General features: G+C 43.0%; 1 protein-coding gene across 1 annotated transcript in view; it reads right to left on the bottom strand.

Moving 5' to 3' along the window:
• LOC134612791 (cyclin-dependent kinase 4 inhibitor B-like) overlaps window positions 1-21,226 on the bottom strand; it is a 38,550-nt gene extending 17,324 nt beyond the window's left edge. Inside the window, exon 1 of the mRNA XM_063457236.1 lies at window positions 21,205-21,226. The gene's annotated coding sequence lies outside the window, so the exon portion shown is untranslated. The remainder of the gene's footprint in view (window positions 1-21,204) is intronic.
• Between the last annotated feature and the right edge of the window lie 519 nt (window positions 21,227-21,745).

The raw sequence follows: 21,745 nt of genomic DNA, 5'->3' as shown, positions 1-21,745 counted from the left end.
CCCACAATCCCCCTCTTTCTTGCGGATAACGAAGACCAAAAACGTAGAACATCCAACTTCAGCTAACGTATCCAACAGCATCTCCAACATGGAAAATCACAAGACATTCAGGCTAAAGGAGACATAGAAAAAATATGGTAATATCTGGGCTCCAACTGTATATGCATAATGACAAACAATTAAATCACATTAAGTCAAGCCCAAACTCTTCACACCCAAAAAATGTTAATATATCAAGTGGTAGCATAAACACATTTCGCCAATATGTAGAACGTCAGATACTGAAACATTAAAATCAAAACTTCCAACAAAGAACTTACCATACTTACCCACCATACCAGCCAATTTCCAACCACAACCGGGTGGGTGGGTGGGAATAATACTCGCCTCCGTGTCTTTAATAAAATCATGACTTTACGTCATGTTAATAGTAAAATCTGGGAATTTTATTAAAGACACGGAGGCTCCTATTATGCAAGTTCAAAGCTTAGAAACCATTAGAGATGCAAAATGGTCAATCGGTCTGAAGTAGAAGTCACGAAAAATCGATTCCCGTGACCAATCTGCCGCACGTAGAATATCTTCCAAGTGGCAGCCCATTGCTGATGCCTTGGAGGCCATAGCGCCATGGACTAAATGAGGGGTGAATATGGACGTACCGATCCCAGCCAACGTCAACGGCTCTCGAACCCACCTTGCCAACGTAGGTTTAGACACCGGTAGGTGTGGGGCTCGAAACGAAATGAACAAAGGGGGTAAAACGTAATGGCATTCCAGTCAAGTGCTCGAACATCCGACACCCTCTTACAAGAAATCAAACATAACAGCATGACTACCTTAGCCGATAGCTGTTTCAGTGTCAGATCCTGATTCGGGTACCAAGATGACAAAAATCGAAGGACCACATTCACATCCCAAAAAGCAATGAATCTCGCACAGGGTGGGCTAGCGAGACGGATCCCTTCGATTAGCCGGCATACGAAGGGGTGACGTCCTATAGCCGAACCATCCAAAACCTGATGCCCAGCCGATATAGCAGATCGGTGTAAATTAATGGTGCGATAAGCCTATCCAGAATCAAACATTCCGGTAAGGAATTCCATGATCATATGCAAAGGGGCAGATACGGGATCCACTGACCGCCTCATGCACCAATCAAACCAGATTCGGTAGGCGTATTGGTATGCCACCCGAGTACCTAGTGCACATGCATCGTCGAGGAGGTCGAGAGTTGATTGCTGAACTCCCGTGATCGTCCAGGGTCCCCTGAAAGGCGCCATGCCATTAGGTGTAGCAGGCCGCGATCCACTAACTCGTGTGAGTTGCAATCCGGATCCCTCAGGAGATTCGGAAAGGTTGGTATTAGTCGTGGATAATCTGCAGTCAACTCCAGTAACCGGGGGAACCAGGGCCGAGACCGCCACAGAGGTGCGATCAATACCATCGAACAGTTGTGATGAGTCAGCTTCGAGAGCGTGTGAGCTATCAGATTGAACGTGGAAAAAGCGTAAATTCGGGCCTTCGGCTATTCCTGAAGGAAAACATCCGTCGCCACTGCTGCCGGGTCTGGTCTCTAACTGAAGAACTTGGGCACTTGTGCGTTTAGACGGGATGAGAAGAGGTCCATTTCGAATGGGCCCCATATTCGATTTAATCCTTGGAATGCCGCAGCGTGCAAATGCCCATCTCCAGAGTCCTTTAACTAGAGTGAATTCCAATCGGTCGTCGAATTGTCCAGTCCCGATATATGTTCTGCCTGTACTGAAATGTTGTTGTGAAGGCAGAACCGCCAGAAGTCCTTCACCAAGAGAGCCAACATGCACGATTTTGTGCCTCCCAGGTGGCTGATGTAACGCACCGTCGACACGTTGTCCATCCGGAGCATCACGCAACCATCCGCACGTTCTGGCGTAAGGCTGCGAATAGCGAAAGCTCTTGCCATTAACTCCAGGCAATTGATATGGAGCGTCCGCTCTTGTTCTGACCAACTGCCTCCGGTAGACATGGTACCACAACGAGCACCCCAGCTGCGTAAGCTGGCATCCGATTCTATCTCGCCGTCTGGGATGGGTCCGAATATAGCTCTCCCGTTCCAGGCGTCCATGTGGGCTAACCACCAGGTCAGCTCGTCTCTGGACTCGCCGTCCAGCCTCACTCTCATCTCGTAAGATTGACCTGCACGCAGGTGAGAGCCTTTCGGTCGTTGAAAAGGCCCGATAGCGGAGAGGCCCAGGAAAATATTGCCTGTATCGAAGCAGCCAAAAGGCCGATCACTCTTGCCAGGTGACGGATCGAGAGATCATCTGCACGTACCGTACGCCTGATGTCTTTCTTGATGGCCTTCATGTTGGAACTGTTGTATGAAATAGGAACTGTTGTATGGAGTCCACTGTAAACCCCAGGAATTCTATGGATTGAGTGGGGTTCAGCACTGATTTCTCCCAATTGATGAGGAAAACCAGGATTCTGAAGTAAGGACGTAGTCAATGTGACATGAATCCGTAAGTGCTCTCTTGATTGAGCCATCAATAGGATGTCGTCCAAATAGATAAGCAGACGTACTCCGCGGTATCGGAGGAAGGACACCACTGGCTTCATGACCTTGGTGAAACACCAGGGAGCCGAGGAGAGTCTATCTTCCTTTCCAGGTGAACTGGAGAAAATCCCTGTGTTCCTTGGTTATGGGAACCGTAAAGTAGGCGTCCTTGAGGTCCAATTTGGCCAGCCAGTCAGCCTCCTGCAGGAGGTCCCAAAGACAATGGATGCCTTCCATCTGGAAGTGTTGGTATTGAAGGAAGGCGTTGAGGGGGCGTAGGTTGATGACGGGCCGCACCCTTTCACCTTTTTTCGGAACCAAAAAGAGGTTGTTCGTAAACCCTAGATGGGTGAACGGAATCTCATGTATCGCACACTTGGCGGATAGTTCGGCGATCTCCGAGGGCTCAGTTCTTCCTGATCCTGAGCCAATGACAGCTCTCTGGGGACAGAAAAACTGGACAGGCATGGACACAAACCTATATGGTAGCCTTTTACTGTTTGGAGAACCCAAGCATCTGTCGTCAAGGCAGCCCACGCCTCGTTAAACTGTGCCAATCTGCTCGCCACCCGCTCTTGAGCGTGAGGGGAAAAAAGGGGGGTACTCACCATAAGGGCGTCTGTCCGACGTGGCACCTCTCGGGTAGCGGGGATTCCAGGGTCTACCTCTGGATGGGAAGAATGGAGCTGGTCTGGGCTCCTGGAAGGTTTTCGAAGGGAAGGAGGAGCCTCTTGAGCTCGAAACGAACCCCTGGATCCTCGGCCGGGCGGGTGGTTCCTGTTGCGCCCGGCCCCTCCAAAAACTCTAGGAGGAAAAACCTCCTCTTCATGTTGGCTTGCGCCTTATCAATGGCGGTGAATGTTTCCACATACGATCCCAGATCCCTTTCAAAATTGTATCCAAATAACATTCCCTCAGCCGAAGGGGCCTGGTTCTGATATGGCCATGGTAGCCAATTTGGGATCAATTTGACCAAGATAGCCATCCTGCGTGCAGCAGACACGGCCATATTGGTATTGCCTAGCAGGCAAATGGCACGCTGTATCCAGTCAATCGCCACATCTAGGTCAAGAACCAACTCACCAGCTTTGGCGGGTTCCAATAGCCCATAGGCCTTTGACAGTGGACCAAGGGTGTCCATTATTTTATCCTGGCAATTTCACAGGGAAAAAAATCTAGGCCTCTTTTCGGCTTCCAGCCTGATTTGCTAAGGAATTGAGCGATCTGTGGATCGACCTCAGGCGTCTTGCACGCCGAACCCGGCACTGAGGGTCTAGGGCATTCCGCCCGCAGTTCATTGCGGCCCTCCTTAGAGAGTGGCGTGCGCATCCTGTGCGCAATATATCGGGCAATATGCTCAGGTGGTTCCCACTCAGCAGAACGAGGGAGGCGCAAGTCGTCCGGATCAAACAGGGGGTTACCCTGCGGATCCAGGAGCACCGCGCCACCGCCCGCCCCCTGAGCAGCAACACCCTGGGCAGGAATAGCGCCCCCAGGACGGGACGTTACGGCAGAGGGAGCTCTCTCCTCAGAGCCGTACCCGAGCAGGATCGGATGTAAGCACTCTCCCCAGGGGCCTAAGACCCGCGGGGGGAGAGGGGAAGGGCGGGCGGCAGTAACGCCGAGCGCGGAAAGAAAAACAGGCGCCCAGGGGAATACACCACACTAAAAACGGAGCAATAAAAGCAACAGGCTCCAATAAAGCCAAGAAGGCAAAAGTAAGGAGCAGCAAGCAAAACAAGTAGTCATAAATATCATAAATGCACAATTAACACAGAGCATTAAAAGTGTGTACTTAACTGGTCTGAGAGCAGCAAAGAAAGAGGGGGATTGTGGGTGCTTCAAGCATATTATAGTCACTTCCTGTGTTATATGATTGGTTGCTTGAGCACTGTATTTTTTGTTCATTTCAGTTATTTATTTATCTCTATTTTCTTTGCTGCTGAGAGTAATAAAGAAAGAGATATGCATAATAGGAGCCTCCGTGTCTTTAATAAAATTGAAAACCCTATTAAACAATGCCTATTATTAGACCTACTAAGCCATGCTACACATGCTTTTCCCTAAGACCATCCAACAGAGTGGCACCATCACTAGTGCCTAGAGGGCTGACGGATAATGCACTGTGAGTGCACGAATATTTGTGCTTGCGCTGCACTTTTAATGTAATTCAGGGCATTTGAACACAGAGTAAAAAATACAAAACAAATGTAAATATTGATATTTAATAGCTAAACCCCCAATTAATACATGTTTGTATTTATTTATGCACGTAGTAATTTGGGGTATATTTAAAAGTAAGAAGTACAGTAAGAAGCCTCTGAACCTGTGCCTTTTGTATGCGCATGCCTGCTTGTGCACAAGTTTGCCTGCTTGCACCAGTGGTCTGGAGGAGCTGAAGGACCCTGGTGTGAGGTCTGTGAGTAGCAATGGGGGAGAAGGGAGGTACACTCAAGTAGAGCGCGCCCCTGACACTTCCGTTAGCTTAGGGGACCAAATGGAAGGAGGAAGCAAACCTCCCTGACTGTCTGATCGACATCCAGGGAGGTGTTTCATAAATGAAATATAAAAGTGCAGATTCCGATGAGAAATCAGTACTTTTATATATTGTAATTTAAATCTGAAGTGCTTTTTGGGTGTGGAGTGGTCCTTTAAACCTATAGCAGAGTGCTACAGCACTGCTCAATGTTTAAAGATCCTTGAATTGGCTGCCCGTGGACAAAATGAACAACTTAAGTGTTTGTTCACTTGGGATCGTTTTTTAGGGGGAGACCTAATTATCACCTAACAGGCCTAATTACAGAGCTGCCTTTGACTAGGAAGTTATTACTTGTATAGTGTTAAGTCATGAAATGCTGCTCACTATTATAATTGTGGGTCACATAATAGTGTTCAGCAGGCTGTATGTTTATTACTGTAGGTGCAGGACCTCTGAGAAAAAGCTATGGAAGGTCAAAGTATGATAAAGAGAAGAGATAGATCAAATCCTTGGGAAATCTTTATAATAGTAAGTGCTTTTTTAAAATTATGTATTTGAAATGCGTTATCTGTATGATTATCTTTATTCATATTTGATGTCTGTATTAAAACCTGGAGTTTCCCTAACAACAGCACACTTCTGTTAATGTTTGATGGATCTCTTTATTGTATACTTTAAATGTACCTCATTAACTACTATTATCTGTTTACTATTTCTTGCAGTTCTTATTCCCGTAATATACCTTCCATCAGGGTGGATTCAGGACATAAACAGAAAATGACATTTATAGTTGTGAAAAACACCCACACAACAGAAAGAATTTCTTGGTACTCTGTACAAACATTATGATTCATCATTCGTCTGGTGATATATATCACACAATTTCTGTTAAGGTCGACTTTTAATTTTCAGGTTTCATAAGGAAATACATTTCATAGAGTTGTGGCGTCTGTATGGTTAGCGAATACAATTTATTGAATATAGTTGTTAGAGTATTTTTTGCAACCCATGCAAGAGTTTTTTCATTTCACATGATTATAATAATGCAGTATAATTTAGCCACCCCATTAAATATTGCGAGTAATAAACTTGATATTTGAATGCTGGACTACATTCTAGAACAAGAAGCAATCATAACATACAAACGTAGGCCCTGCGCTTAAACTCCCACTAGTCCTGATTGGCAGCAGTGACTATAGTACACTTCAGCCCCAATACATACAATAAAACCCCCCAAAAAGTTACTTGCACACTATCCCAAATCCCTATGTACATTTAAATAACCAGATTTTTTTTAGTATCACTCCAATGGCCATATTAGTGCATGGCACCTACCATGTCAAAGCAGAAGCACTTAGGTGAGCCCTTCACTAACAATTGATCTTTCTTCTTTCAGCCAAAAGGCAAAATCTCTAATGAGACAGAGAGGGTTACATAATCTAAAGGTATTGCTGCCACTCATGTGGCATTAGTAAAATAACTAAATGAATTGAACCCCAAGGTTCTACAGCTACACAATACCAACTTGATATGTAATACTGAGGACATTTCAAGCCTTCATTATAAGCTCAGGTCTGTGAGTGCGCACGTTGTGTTCACAGCATTGAAAGTCTCTGAAATTATTTGACTTCATGAATTCACTGCAGTTGTTTCAATGGAATCAGGCTCCATTTATTAATTAGTGGAACACAAAATATAAGTAACAACATCACTGCCAACATATTTATGCTTATTCTGCGCCAAATCAAGAGATTCCAGATCAACCTTCACCCAAGTCGTCAGACTCCCCAGTGCACTGTGTGAACAACATGTGCTCATGCCAGAGAAACTCTTGGCCAAGTATTATTAAAGTGATCGCATCTTGAATTTATGGAATGAGTTACTATTAGCTGTAGTGATTTGCCAAATTCATAGTCCAGAATCTGCCCACACCAGGTCATTTTGATTATTCAAATAGAAATCATTTAAATAAGTTAAATTAATAGAGAGAATTTCAAGTTTTATTAAATTTCTCACTATGCAGTGAAAAATAATTATTGTTGATTTAAAAGGAACACTCCAAATACCACAAACACTATTGGGCACTATAGTGGTTATAGTGTTAGCAGGGCCAGATTAAGAGCCCAGCGGGCCTGGTGCTGACAATTACGATGGGCCTAATTACAAAATCTAATTGACCAAAAACACTAAAACAGTCCTACCTCCTAAGCGTCATGTATCTGATGGAGATGGTGCTGGAGGGAAACTCATAGGATGCAGCTATGAGAAAACACATACCCTACTAATCATACGCTTTCATCTTTCAAGTAAACCCATACCCCCTAACAGCAGTGTCCAGTAAAGCAGGAAGTCTATGGATCGCGTAAAAGGGTGGGCCACTGACACAAATCACATAACCAGAACTGCCGAAAGAGGCAAACATACACAAAAAGGGGGCATGTCTGTGTCCCCATGTCTCCCAGTCCCTTAGTGTCTGTGTCCCCATTTCTCCCAGTGTCCCCATGACACTAGGGGACATTGAGAGACATTGGGGCACTGGGAGACATGGGGACACTGAGATACTAGGGAACACTGGGAGACCTGGGGACAGTGAGATTCTTGGGGACACTGAGTGACATGGGGACACTGGGTGACTTTGAGACATGAGGGGACACTGGGAGACATGGGGCACCGAGACACTGTGATACATAGGGGACACTGGAGACTTGATAAAGACCTGGGTACAGGACAAAACATTACAGTGTCCAATGAACCTGCTTAAATCTATCACAATGAGTGCCTGAGATTTTTTTCTTTTATACTTGGGGACACTGAGACACTTGGAGGCACTGTGAGACATGGGGACACTGGGAGACTTAGGGACACAGACACTACGGACAATGAGAGACACCAGGGACACTGGGAAACATGGGGCACTGAGACACTCTGATACATAGGGGGCACTGTGATACATAGGGGACACTGGAGACTTGAGTGCCTGAGATTTTTCTTTTATACTAGGGGACACAGACACTGGGAGACATTGGGACACTGGGAGACTAGGGGACTTTGGGAGACTAGGAAACACTGAGGCACTAGGGGCACTGGCACATTACGGACACTGAGAGACACCAGGGACACTACGAGACATGGGGATACTAAGATACTAGGGACACTGGCTGGGAGACATGGGGACACTGGGAGTGCCCCATATCTACCAAGTCTCAAAGTCGCCCAGTGTCCCCATGTCTCCTTGTGTCCCCCAGTGTCTCCATGTCTCTGTGTCCCCCAGTGTCTCAGTGTCCCCATGTCGCCCAGTGTCCCTTAGTGTTTGTAGCCCCATGTCTCCCAGTGTCCCTTAGAGTCTGTGTCCCCATGTCTCCCAGTGTCCCGATGTCACTAGGGTACTATGGGACACTTAGAGACATTGGGACACTGGGAGACATGGGGACACTCAGAGACTGGGAGAAACATGGGGACACTGAGATACATGGGGACTCTGGGAGACTAGGGACACATACACTAGGGACACTGGGAGAAATGGGGACACTAGGACACTAGGGACACTGGCTGGGAGACATGGGGACACTGAGAGACTAGGGGCCACTGAGAGACATGGGTCAAAACGTTGCAGTGTCACTGTGTCCCTAGTGTCTCAGGGTCCCCATGTTCCCTAGTGTCCCAATGTCTCACCGTCCCCATGTCTCGCAGGCTCGGAGCTGCTGTCTGGACTCTCTGCGCAGATCTGCTTCCCCGCGGGTCAGTGAGTAGAGAGAGGCAGGGAGGGAGATGCTGTAACTTCTTATCCCTGCCTCCACACAAACAGTGACCCCTACTGGCCGGTGCGGGTATTGCAGAATAATCTGTTTATACTGAGAGAGACATTTCTATTGCCGGTATTACTGCAAAACCAGCACTGGCTATGCAGCCTCAAATACCTGAGAAATACTTCTGAAAAATACCTGGCATCCCTAAGAAATACATTAGAAATACCTGGCAACCCTAAGAGTAGTGTGTAAAAAAAAAAAAAAAAATTTTTTTTTTTTTTTTTATAAAATCAATGGGCCTATTCCATGGGCCTGGGCCTGGAGCTGCAGCTCCATCAGCCCCTATGTTAATCCGGCCCTGAGTGTTAGGCAGGGCCGGACTGGGAAGAAAATTAGGCCCGGGCATTTTTCAATCAGATCGGCCCCCTAAAAAGGGGGCAGGGCCAGAGAGGGTGTGTTTTGTCATCACTAATGACAAGCATGCCCCCTCTCAAAGTAAGCATGTTGGTTCAATGCCTAGAGCCCCGCGGAAGAGCTCTGGCATTAGAAAAAGGACCTGAATTTGTTCTGCGCAGCGCAAGCAAATTTAATGACATGCTTGCGCTGTGTTTGCTTTTAAATTGTCTCTGGTGTCTCCACAAGTGGGATACCAGAGGACAAAAGGACCAGGAAAGCGTATGGTGCATGTGTTTGGAGCCTGCTTGTGGGATTGCGTGTGTGTAGAGTGTGGTGTGGTATTGTGTAAATAGGTCAATTTAATTTGTGTTTGTGGTGTAATATGTGTGGCTAGGGGCTGTAGAGAGTGTGTGTATAGGGGGCATAGTGTTATAGGGGATGTAGCGAGTGTGTGCATACGGGCTGTAGTGTGTGTGTATAGGTGACGTAGTGTGTGTAGGGGTTGTAGAGAGGGTGTGTTTAGAGAATGTTGTATGTGTTTCCTGACAAGGAATGTAGTGTGTGTGTGTAGGATATCTAGTGTGTAAAGGACCCAGACTTTGTATAGGAGATTGTGTGTGTGTGTGTAGAGGATTAAGAGTGCATATAGGGTAAGGGATCTAGCGTGTATCTGGAGCGTAATGTGTGTAGTGGTGCAGTGTGAGGGGTGCTGTAGTGTGTGTGTATATATATATATATATATATATTTGGACGTATTGTATGTGTGAGGGGCGCAGTGTGTGTGTGTATGTAAGAGAGGTGCTGTGTGTGAGGGTGTTTTTATCTGCCATCACATTCTAGGTTTCGAATTTTCTTTGTCTGTTAACTCACTGAGGGTTATTTTATATATTATATATATATATATATATATATATATGTGTGTGTGTGTGTGCTGTGTGTGTGAGCGAGGGTGCTGTCTGTCTGAGGGTGCTGTGTGTGAGTGAGGGTGCTGTGTGTGTCTGGGAGTGCACTGTGTGTCTGGGGGTGCTGTGTGTGTCTGGGGGTGCTGTGTGTGTGTCTGGGTGCTGTGTGTGTCTGTGTGCTGTGTGTGTTTGGGGTGCGGTGTGTTTCTGGGTGCTGTGTTTGTCTGGGGGTGCTGTGTGTGTTTGGGGTGCTGTGTGTGTTTGGGTGCGGTGTTTGTCTGGGGGTGCTGTGTGTATTTGGGTGCTGGGTGTGTCTGAGGGTGCTGTGTGTGTCTGAGGGTGCTGTGTGTGTCTGGGTGCTGTGTGTGTCTGGGGTGCTGTGTGTGTTTGGGTGCTGTGTTTGTCTGGGGGTGCTGTGTGTATCTGGGTGCTGGGTGTGTCTGAGGGTGCTGTGTGTGTCTGGGTGCTGTGTGTGTCTGGGTGCTGTGTGTGTTTGGGTGCTGTGTTTGTCTGGGGGTGCTGTGTGTGTCTGGGTGCTGTGTGTGTTTGGGTGCTGTGTTTGTCTGGGGGTGCTGTGTGTTTCTGGGTGCTGTGTGTGTCTGGGTGCTGTGTGTGTCTGAGGGTGCTGTGTGTGTTTGGGTGCTGTGTTTTTCTGGGGGTGCTGTGTGTGTTTGGGTGCTGTGTGTTTCTGGGTGCTGTGTGTGTCTGGGTGCTGTGTGTGTCTGGGTTCTGTGTGTGTCTGGGTGCTGCGTGTGTCTGGGTGCTGTGTGTGTTTGGGTGCTGTGTGTGTTTGGGTGCTGTGTGTGTTTGGGTGCTGTGTGTTTCTGGGTGCTGTGTGTGTCTGGGTGCTGTGTGTGTCTAGGTGCTGTGTGTGTTTGGGTGCTTTATTTGTCTGGGGGTGCTGTGTGTGTTTGGGTGCTGTGTGTTTCTGGATACTGTGTTTGTCTGGGGGTGCTGTGTGTGTCTGGGGGTGCTGTGTGTGTCTGGGTGCTGTGTGTGTCTGGGGGTGCTGTGTGTGTTTGTCTGGGGGTTGTGTGTGTGTGTTTGTCTGGGGGTTGTGTGTGTCTGGGGGTGCTGTGTGTGTGAGTGCGAATGTATTTTTTTATTTAAATTTAAATATTTTTTTGTATTAATAATAATAAAAAAAGTTATATCCCCCTCCCTCCCCCCTCCCTTCTTACATTTATCCTGGGAGGTGGGGGGAGCCGTTCTGCCTGGGGGGGAGCCGTTCTGCCTGGGGGGGGAGCCGTTCTGCCTGGAAGGGGGTGCCATGCTGCCTTCCCTGGTGGTCCAGTGGTGAGAGTGGTCTCACTCTCGCGAGATCTGAGCGTTGACGCGGTAACTGCGGCAATGCTCAGAATCGTGCGAGAGGACACGGCGGAGCTGCTGGATAGAGCTCCGCTGGTGTCTCTCTCCTGCCTCCCTCACTCACACCCCAGCAAGCGGCCGCCTGTCAGTTCCTGTGGGCTGGTGAAGGAGATCTAGCGCTGGCCCTACAGAGGCTGGCAGGGGAGATCCTGTGATCTCCCCTGCCAGCCTCGGCCCCACAGCCATCGCGGCCCACCGGGCATTTGCACGGTATGCCCGATGGCCAGTCCGGGCCTGGTGTTAGGAGTTCTTTGGCGCCCACCTTTTGAACAGTCTTACCTGGGGTTCGCTGGGAGCCGCTTAGTGAATCTGCTACCAATGCTGGAGAGCCAGAAGTTCCTATGCAGGAATTCCATTAGCTCTCTTGAGCTATACTCTGCAATAAAGGATTAGCTCATTGTCTCAGCGTCTGCTTAGGAAATTACAGCTGTCCAGTGCTGGTAGTGGAAGTGGGACTGGGGAGTTGCGCATGGCAGACCTTAGGTATAAAAAAATTACAATTCAAAAATAGTTGAGTTTTTACAATGGGGTAACGGGCACTCATGGCACTATAACCACTTCGTCAGCTGCAGTGGTTATGTTGCTTGTGTGTTCCTAATGAGTAGATAAAGGTGAAATAGATCATTTGTGGGTGAATACCTTAATTTAGAAAACATATCAGAATTTGCAATATTGACCAGAATATAGCTAGAAAATAAATTTAGATGTTTCAAGGTAAGAAGGTATACTCGTCATGCCATATTTCATACATCTTACTTGTTTTAAACGACGCATCTGTCTGCCATCAAGAAATATCCTGTTGTTGATTTAAAGGCATACTCCTAAAACAAGCAAAAATGCAATTATATTGTGTTCAAGATCTTGTCAAATACCTCTTTTCCAGCAGTGCCATATGCAATAACAAGTGAGTAACATAATTCTTCACCCTCAAAACTGGTGTATAACACCATCACCCAGCCTATATTTATTACTTATAATGCCATCTCAGACTGCACTTTTTAAATAGGGCCACACATCGGCAATGTAGCACACAACACCATGGATATGCCACGTTTAATCCTTATAAAAACTACAGATGATATGAGAAGTGTTACTCTATTCATAGTATCTGTATGCAAAATGTATGATCCTTCAACTTGTGTCAACCCTTTCGGAATGAATCAGAATAAGCTCTGAATCTGAAACATTCATAATCAATTTCAAATGGTCTTAAAAAATTACCCATCAATCACTACTTTATTGTTATCATGTTCATTTACACAGTTATTTATTAAAAGGAGAATTCAAAGTAAGTTCAAAGGAAATTTCAAATTTAAGGCCACAGCACCCAAACTGGCTTATTTGGATTATTTTTACCTTACATTTGAAATTCACTTTGAAATCTAACTTTAGTTAATACATTATGCTAATATTCCTAGTACACAAGAAACACCCACCCACCAAAATATATATTTTTTTAAGTATATATGTTATATGAAAACAGGATGACATATACCAAATATAGAAAATCAAAGTATAGAAAACTAAAGCTGCAGAGCAAATGTGAATGCATACCTTTCCCAAAATATACAGAAATAAAACCTGCATGTTACACTGATAAAGCACAGCAATGTGCTGTGTTCCAATACAGAAGGTGCAGTAGGCCTAATATCCAACCTACAATAAAGGCATGCTGCTTGATATCCCTAGTCACTTCAGCTGGCCCAAGACAGTGAAAAATGTGAAGTTAGCAGTGAGGGGGATAATGTGATGTACATTACCCTGTACATCAAAAAATGTTGCATACATGATTGAATGCACACATATACTTCAGTCTATAATCAATGGACTAAACGTGTGAGAGAAATGTGAGGTCATCAAAGTTGGAAATGCATGGTAGCAAAGCAGGAAAGCATTGGGAGACTATTGCACATGTGCAGCAAAACACCACGCTGCGCCAATCAACATCTCTTCATAGAGATCCATTGAATCAAGAGCATTCGACATCTCAATGTGAGCATGGAGATGCTGATTGTCAGAGCTGCACACTGTGCAGCACTGATCCAGAAAGCACCTCACCTCTAGTGGCCATGTGAAGGACTGCCATTGGAGGTGTTACTAGTGACAGTCACTCACTTTTCTCTGAAAAGGCAGTGTTTACATTAAAAATCCTGCAGGTGCAGGTTGTTAACACCAGAACAACTACATTAAGCTGTAGATGTTCTGGTGGCTATAGTGTCCCTTTAATTCTCAAAGTTAATCAGCTTGATCAGCAGTATCTGAATCAGTAACACCTCCAATGGCAGTCCTTCACATGGCCACTAGAGGTGAGGTGCTTTCTGGATCAGTGCTGCACAGTCTGCAGCACTGACAATCAGCATCTCCATGCTCACATGGAGTTGTCGAATGCTCTTGATTCAATGAATCTCTGCTGTGTACTTACGTAAAGACTTATTTTGCTTAGGCCTCAGCATGTGAACCTTGTATGCAGACTGTATCCTTTTCATCTGGCCATTGCACAGGCAGCTACAGTAAATTATTTTTATTTAAAAAAAAAATCACTCTCCTCCACAGTGTGTGAATGAATGAATCTGAATGAGATCTGAAATGCAAACTTTCTACACTAATTTGATATGGAGATATGCATATAGAGATAATAGACATCAGGTACCCAACATATTTGCAGGGTAGTACAGGTCACTACTATATTATTCTAAATAGCCTTCAACAAAATGTAACTAATATGGAAGATTTAAATTGGACAGTTACAACAAATAAGTTTGAAATAGCTTCAATTGGCTTCCCAAGGTTAACTGTCTTCCAATGTACAATTGACCCAGAACAAGGAGCACTAATGATGAACACTTTGAATGCATTTTACTTGGTCTTTGATTAGAGGAGTTGTCAAAAAGTAGGGACTTTCTGTATATTGTTTTAATCATTTATTGCATTAAAATATCAAAAGAATAGTGTGGATAGTAGGTGTAAATTGTAATACACTTTCAAAATGAATACATCACAAACAAACATGAAATCTTTTTTTATATGGTATTGGTTTTATGGTGTTTTCAGGGTTAACTGGAGTGTGGAATTATTGGAGGTAATCACTATACTCTCTGTGTTGAATTTATTGCATTAGGAACTGTTTAGGAAACTACCTACCTCTAGTCACTTTCATCCCACATGGAACAAATAATTCTAGATCAATTGCACATTTGGGAGACACTTGACCTTGGGCAGCCGATTGAAGCTATTTTAAGCCTCTTAGAATATTTATTTGGCATCTGTAACAAAGCTTCACTATGTGATAACCGTAACTGCGGGTGGGGGATAAACTTATCACATAAACCACTATTATACAGGATTCATAAAATTCGGCAGCGATAGGCAGGGGTCAGCCTGAGGCTGTGGAAAGGCGAAGATTTCAGATTTATGACGGAGAGTATCTTTTTTTTTTTATTTCATATTTTTGCATAATTTTTAATGCATTACTTATGCAAGTGATGAAAAAATAGAGTCAATTTTTTACATTAGTTTTTCTTTAATAAATATATTAAATCTTAGTGAAATAATTTCTACAAATCTAAATAAAACAGAAGACGTGCAAAGACTTCCTGTTGCCAGTAAAACCGTATACCTGTCTTATCTCTGGATTTTTATATCACACTAGGTAATTAATGTTCTTGATATCCTATGTCCTATGCTATGATTATTGGCATTAATGATTGACTCAAAGCATTTCTGCAAGTGCAATAGAAAGTGTTTTGAAGAAAAACCTATTCAGCTGTTGTACGATGGACTTATAGGTCATAGACCCATGTGTTTGTAAGAAACCAACATGAGTAACGGCTCGGAGCACGCTTCACATATTCTATTAACAACAATAAACATCACGTTAGTTCAAAAAAAGCCTCTTAAAGAAATGGCACACAATCAACAGGAATACTATACATAATCAGAACAACCATTTTTTTAATAGCGAATTCAACTCTAAATACATTTTTCACCAAGCACTGAATTGTAGTGAACTAAAAGCAAAATTGCAAAATGTTGGTCAAAATAGCTAATTTTGAAACATTCTTCAACTCCGCTGTAGTAACAGCTTTGTTGTTTTAGTCAAAATTTTGCAATTTACTTTTTAGTGAATAAATTCGGTAAGGATTGTATGTATATCAAACTCACAGACGACCTACTAGGTTCTAAACACAGTATGAATATTTTTCATTTTGCTAACACCGGTTCTGATATTTTCATGGTCTTTTGACCTTTTATATTTTTATTTTTTATTGTCAGACACCAACAATACTTATAATATTGGCTCTACATCTTACAATTTATATATTTCAGGAATTATGGGGACAACAACTCAACAAAGTGAAATAATGGAACCAAAAATAGAAAAGGTCAAAGTTGGGGGTAATCGATTCAAGGAAGTACTGACACTTTCCAAATTAGAGTGACAGGTAAAGCAACATTTTTTATATTCATCCCATGGAGACCAAACTTCCAAATATGGTAAAATTGTCCATCACAGTCAATTTACCTATAATTTGGTTACTGATAACTTTTACTTCCACTGTGTCCATGGTAGGGATCTGAATCATGTAGCCACAATGCTGCAATAGTGAAGGGAAGATATTACCTGTATTCCAGATGGTTTCATCTCACCCGTTCATTTATCTACCATCTGTTTTAAGTAATCCATCGTCATTTTTGATCCAAGCATCGGACACTCATTAATCATCATCATCATCATCATTAGCATTTATTCAGCATAATCTTTATTAGCAGCATTTAGAACTAGTTAAATAATTGCAATAACAAACAAAGAGACCATCCACTCCCAAATATAAAATAAATAAAAATCACTGTTTAGTAGATATCCACTTAAATGAAAACATGCATGCATTTAATTATGCATTTTTGTCATTAGAGTTTTATATAAGAAATATTTTACATTTTTTTAAATTTAGTTTATTAAATTTGTCTGCTTTAATATTTTAATATATTCTTGAACTTCATCATATAAAGAATAATAACTAAATTCTAAAATTAAGTGGGGTTTGTTTTTCAAGTCATTTATATATTAACCTGAATAACTGTGCGGTAAAAAGCAAGCAATAAAAAATGAAAATAATAACTAAAAAGAAACATTGTAGTTCCTGGTATCTCTTTTGGAATGACATGCAACAGTAGGTATGAGAAGGTACCCAAACTCTCATACCTACTGTGAACATTTAGCTGGAGCTAAGAGCTTCAATTATACTCCATTTCATAAAACTGTTTATTTGCGGTTTTACAAATTATCATATCTGGGGTGCCCAGGTTAAATGTAGGACCCACAGACCACTACCCATGTTTTTCATCCCACTGAGTGCATTTACATTAGAATGGGTTCATGGATTTAGGAATGCCAAAAATCTGTAAAATGTTTTCTTTTATTGAAAAACTCTGATGCTCCTCCTTACCTAAAGCATACACCAAATCTCACAGTTTTGTACAGCCAAAGATGACCAGCTCCCTGTACCTGCATGTAACGGAGCACCTGTACCCGGAGTGGCACCTCCGTTGTAGATTCTCCCAGGTCTCATAGTGAATCTATGATTATAACTCCAGCATACCCAAACATCAGTCGAGATTTGATGATGGGTACAAGAACTGGTTTATTCATCCAAAAGCACACACATTTATACACAGACCCCAGCATTGGGTCTCTATTCATAAACACTTAAGCCTGCCAAGGCATCTCTGTGTCTGGGAGATAATTGAGTTGATAACCGGTAAACTAATTATCTCCCATACACAGAGAGTACAACATAGAAATACCCCTAGAACATCCTTTAAACATCAAGGTATCTCCACGTCACAGATCATTTTCTTGGAAAATAGCGCTCGGACCCATGCAGAATTGTCTAAACGCCATATAGTCAAAGTTTTGCTAATCCTCTGTAATTAACCTGGTTTTAGGGAGCGATTGTTCACTTTTATGGACATAAGATTTTCCTTCCAAAAAGCGCTCTTCTGCATTGCAGGGAAAGTGGGGAAAGTGAACGTCCAAGATGCCTGGGAAATCCCAAAGAAAGTGGCTGGGCCGGAGTTCCAAAGCAGTTTTAGGTTTTTCCCGCTAATAGCGTCTGGACACTCCGGCTCTCAGTGAGGGTCAGGGTACAGTACAGGGAGGTAGGAGCTTAGTGGATCATAGTCTTTTATAATTGAGTTTATCACACTGCACGCTCCCAAAAAGTGTGCAAACAGGTGGGTGGCTAAAAATTTTATATTTTGTCCATTAATTTCTGCGTGTGTATTTTTGTATTTTAGATGAATATATGTGCATCTGCATATGTGTATTTGTGTGTGTGCCATTGTGTATCGATGTGTCAGTGCATGTGTATCTAGTGTACATCTAGTGTATCTAGTGAGTGTGTGCTAGTGTATATCTGTGTATGTAACATTGTGTATTTGTGTTTGTGTGGCAATGTGTAACTAAATGTGGCATTTTGTGTTTGTGTGTATATGGCAGTTCGTATTTGGATGTGTATTTGTCATTGCCTATCTGAATGTGTGTCAGTGTTTGTTGGTATCTGGAAATGTGTGTGGCTGACATATGTGTGTGTATCTGTGTTTTAATCATTGTGTGTGTGATAGTGTTTATATGTTTGTGAATATGTGTGTCTGCAAATATGTATTGTACAAAGACTGAATAGTGCACATGCTGAATAAGGGAGTAATCCCAGAGTAGTGCTCCAGAAAGGGAGGGAAATCCCACAAATTCACGCTGTAAGTTAAACAAAAGCCCAAGCACACACACCAGTTTCCTCAAGTAGGCACAATATTTTGTCTCTTAATTGAGCCTTTGTCAACTCTATACAAAGGCTCAACAAAGTCTCGATGAAACGTGTCGTGGATATATATATTGTTAATTTTATATTGTATTTTAATAAAGGTATTTTGGCTACTTTCTGTGAGTGTGCCATTTAACTTTTTGTATTTGCTATTATTTTTATTTTGTACCTGGCATCCGATATTAATGTTCCACTGAGGACTACTCCTAATTAATCCAAGGTGGGGATTGTGACAGAACCAACTGCCTGTGAAATACTTTTATTGTTTCCTCATTTGCCTGTTTGTTTGGCTATTTCCCTGTCCGTACAGCCCCCACGCTAGTTTCTTTTATATCGAACAATTCACCGAACGGCTGGCCACCCAGCCTGGAAGTGTGCTGCTGGTTAACCTCTTGGCCTCATTAGAACGTTGTGGTTAACCGCAGACACTTCCTAATTGTCGAATGCCGACTGGGTGGTCGTCGTTCATATGCCGACTATGAGGCGGCAGCCATCTTGGACATACGAATGTTCAGCGGTGTTCATCGACGATTTCATGGAACTAAAAACAGACACTGTTTCTCACGAACACCACTGAAGCCGCCGACCTCCCTTCTTCTATTTCTCCAGCACACGAACGCCGTTCCGTTCGGTAGTTTCTTCTCACGAATAGACTTATCCCAGATAGCTGTCCCATGGAGCCCATTCATATAACAAAAGACTGTGTGAAAGACTTTGGCTCCATGGCGATTGAACTGTGTGTATAGGATCTGAGCGCCATTTGGTAATAATGTGCGCTCAGATCCAAGCTATCTGGGTATGTATTGAATGTATCTATTGTGTTCGGTAGTTCTTGTATTATGTATTTTTATGTGTTTTCATTACTTTGTATAAAATGGAGTTTGGCCTCTGTCCTCGGAGATAATTGAGTTACTTCCCAATTATCTCCAGGACAGAGAGGAGGGTCCTGTACAGTAAAAGAGGAGTGTTTATGTCTTCAACCCTGTGATTGGCTAATGTACAAAATGTGTCCCAGTTTTCCACCAGGTCCCTAGAGGAGTGTCCACCTGGTGGAAAACCTGCATAAATACCGGGCAGGTAGCCCATATTAAACCAGATTCCTACTGACCCTCAATACGGAGTTTTCTCTCATACTTGGGGGGATTAATTCGTATGGTGATTCTCATTCGGATGTTTGGAGGGTGTATGATTCGTTCGGTTCCTGTTCGGCTGATTGGAGGGATCCGTAGTTGCCTTCGCATTCGGGAAAGGAGTATCCTAAACGGTTTTAACCCCTTTCATACCTGGGGTACCGTAACAGGGATTATACCACTTAAGCCTATACATTGAGCAGTTAGTATGCCCAATCAAATGTAAGTACCCATTCATTATTCTATACTCCTTGTATCTTTTATACTGTGAGCACTATTGTTATCTCTTTTATATTTTTATAGTCTTCAGACCAATGATACATCTGTCTATCAATACCTTATCAATTATCCTATTAATGGGGATGCTACCAGTGTACGCCATTCATACTAGAGCTAGGTTAAGCTCTATCAATTGTGAGTAGGACTTTATTTAAATAGACTTTTATTTAATTTTATGTTATCCTGGGATTTTCTGCACCACTAGTTTTCTCTTTCTGTTTACATATATGGCTGCAAAGAACGTTCTGATCTGACCCCATTCTAGAAGAACTACCCTGACCATTTGAGGTTTTATCTTCCGGCAAGTTTTACATTGGGACTTATATTTGGACATTCTATTGCTTTTATTTACCTATGTATGTTTTAACAGTTTTGGTGATGTCAACCAATCCAATGCTTTTTCATAGGAAGCATTGGGAAGCTACTGTGCATGCACGGCCAAACGCTTTGAATCAATGCATCTATTTGAGGAACTTTCAACAACCAGCACCCAACTCTCTTGTGGCTGTCTGAGGCAGTAAATGTAAACGTTGCCTACAGGATACGCACCAGAACTACATTAAGCCGTAGTTGTTCTGGTGCTTAAAGTGTCCCTTTAAGGAAATTGTATATTGAATGGGGAAACAATATAATAAAAAATACAATTTTGCAAATAGTAATACATAAGCAAATTATTTTGTGATTTTTCTACATTATTTAAGTACGTCATATGTTTTTTGGTAATTGCTAAATTTAACCACACCAGCTGAGTAGGTAATTTCCCCAAATTCTTTCTGCAAGCAGATACAGTTACAGGGAAAATACAGATAGAACTTTCTGCAGAACAGGAAAGCACAAATAGGACTGGTGAGCATAAAGCACCTGGAAGAGAAGGGGACATGAAAGCAAAATGGAAAACTGGAAAGGAAAAATAAAATGGAAAAAAATGAAAACAGAGTGGTAGACCAATGGAGGAGAGGAAGACAAGGTGCAAAGAGAAAACAATGAAAAGGGAGAAGAGAAGGAGGAAGGAGCAAAATAAACAATAGAGGTGGGATGAACATTTAAAAGAGGTGGGAGATCAGGGGAAGAGAGCTGGAAGGAGCAGAGCAATGGAAAACGTGGGAGAGAGCAATGGAATAATAGAGAAGCAATACATCAATGAATGAAACAAAAGCATCAAGTGCAATGTATCAGTATAAATCAAAAAAGAAATAATCCAAAATTCTGTTAATTTAAAAAAAGAATAAAATACAGTTTCTATTATTTTGATTTAGACCTCACCCCGTTAAAGTTACGATTGCCATACTGTGCTCAACTTCATAAAAGAACAACAATCACTAACAGGGTTATTCACCAAAGTGAGCATTGACAGAAATATAAAGTAAATTCAGATTTAAAGGAACACTTTAGGAATACAAATGTGTATTCTTACCAATGTACTGCCCCAGTCATCTTTAACCCCTTAAGGACACATGACATGTGTGACATGTCATGATTCCCTTTTATTCCAGAAGTTTGGTCCTTAAGGGGTTAAGGTCCCACAGTCAAAAGGTAGTTTTACTTACCTTTTTCCCTCACAGTTCTGGTCTCCAGCGTTCCACTCTGTCTGCTTTGCTGAGATCATCAAGATCGATGATCTCAGCTGATTCAATGTTTTTCTTCAAGAAAGCCTTGAAAGGCTAGTGCGCTTCTACAGAAAAATTCCAAGCTGTGTCAATTTAGATTATGTCGGTGAGACTCTCTGAGTTTTGCTCAACTTTTTTGCTGGCGGTGTCTCAGTGGATGTCAGTATGAGAGCCACTAGACACATGTTAAAGGGACACTATAGTCACCAGAACAACTACAGCTTAATGTAGTTGTTCTGGTGATTATAATCATCACCTTTAGGCATTTTTTCTGCATTTGATTTTCAGAGAAAAGGCAGTGTTTAAATTACAGCCTAGGGACACCTTCCGTGGCCACTCCTCAGATAGTCACTGGAGGTGCTTCCTAGGGGAAGTTCTGCACAGTAGGCAACACTGCCATTCAGCATCTGCACGCTTTGCATGGAGATGCTTTGATTCAATGCATCTCTATGAGGAGGTGCTGATTGGCCAAAACAGTGTT

This window comes from Pelobates fuscus, chromosome 5 (genome assembly GCF_036172605.1).
Source record: "Pelobates fuscus isolate aPelFus1 chromosome 5, aPelFus1.pri, whole genome shotgun sequence".
NCBI classification, from domain to species: domain Eukaryota; kingdom Metazoa; phylum Chordata; class Amphibia; order Anura; family Pelobatidae; genus Pelobates; species Pelobates fuscus.
Note: the sequence above shows the minus strand (reverse complement) of the source record. Positions and strands in the feature narration are given on the sequence as shown.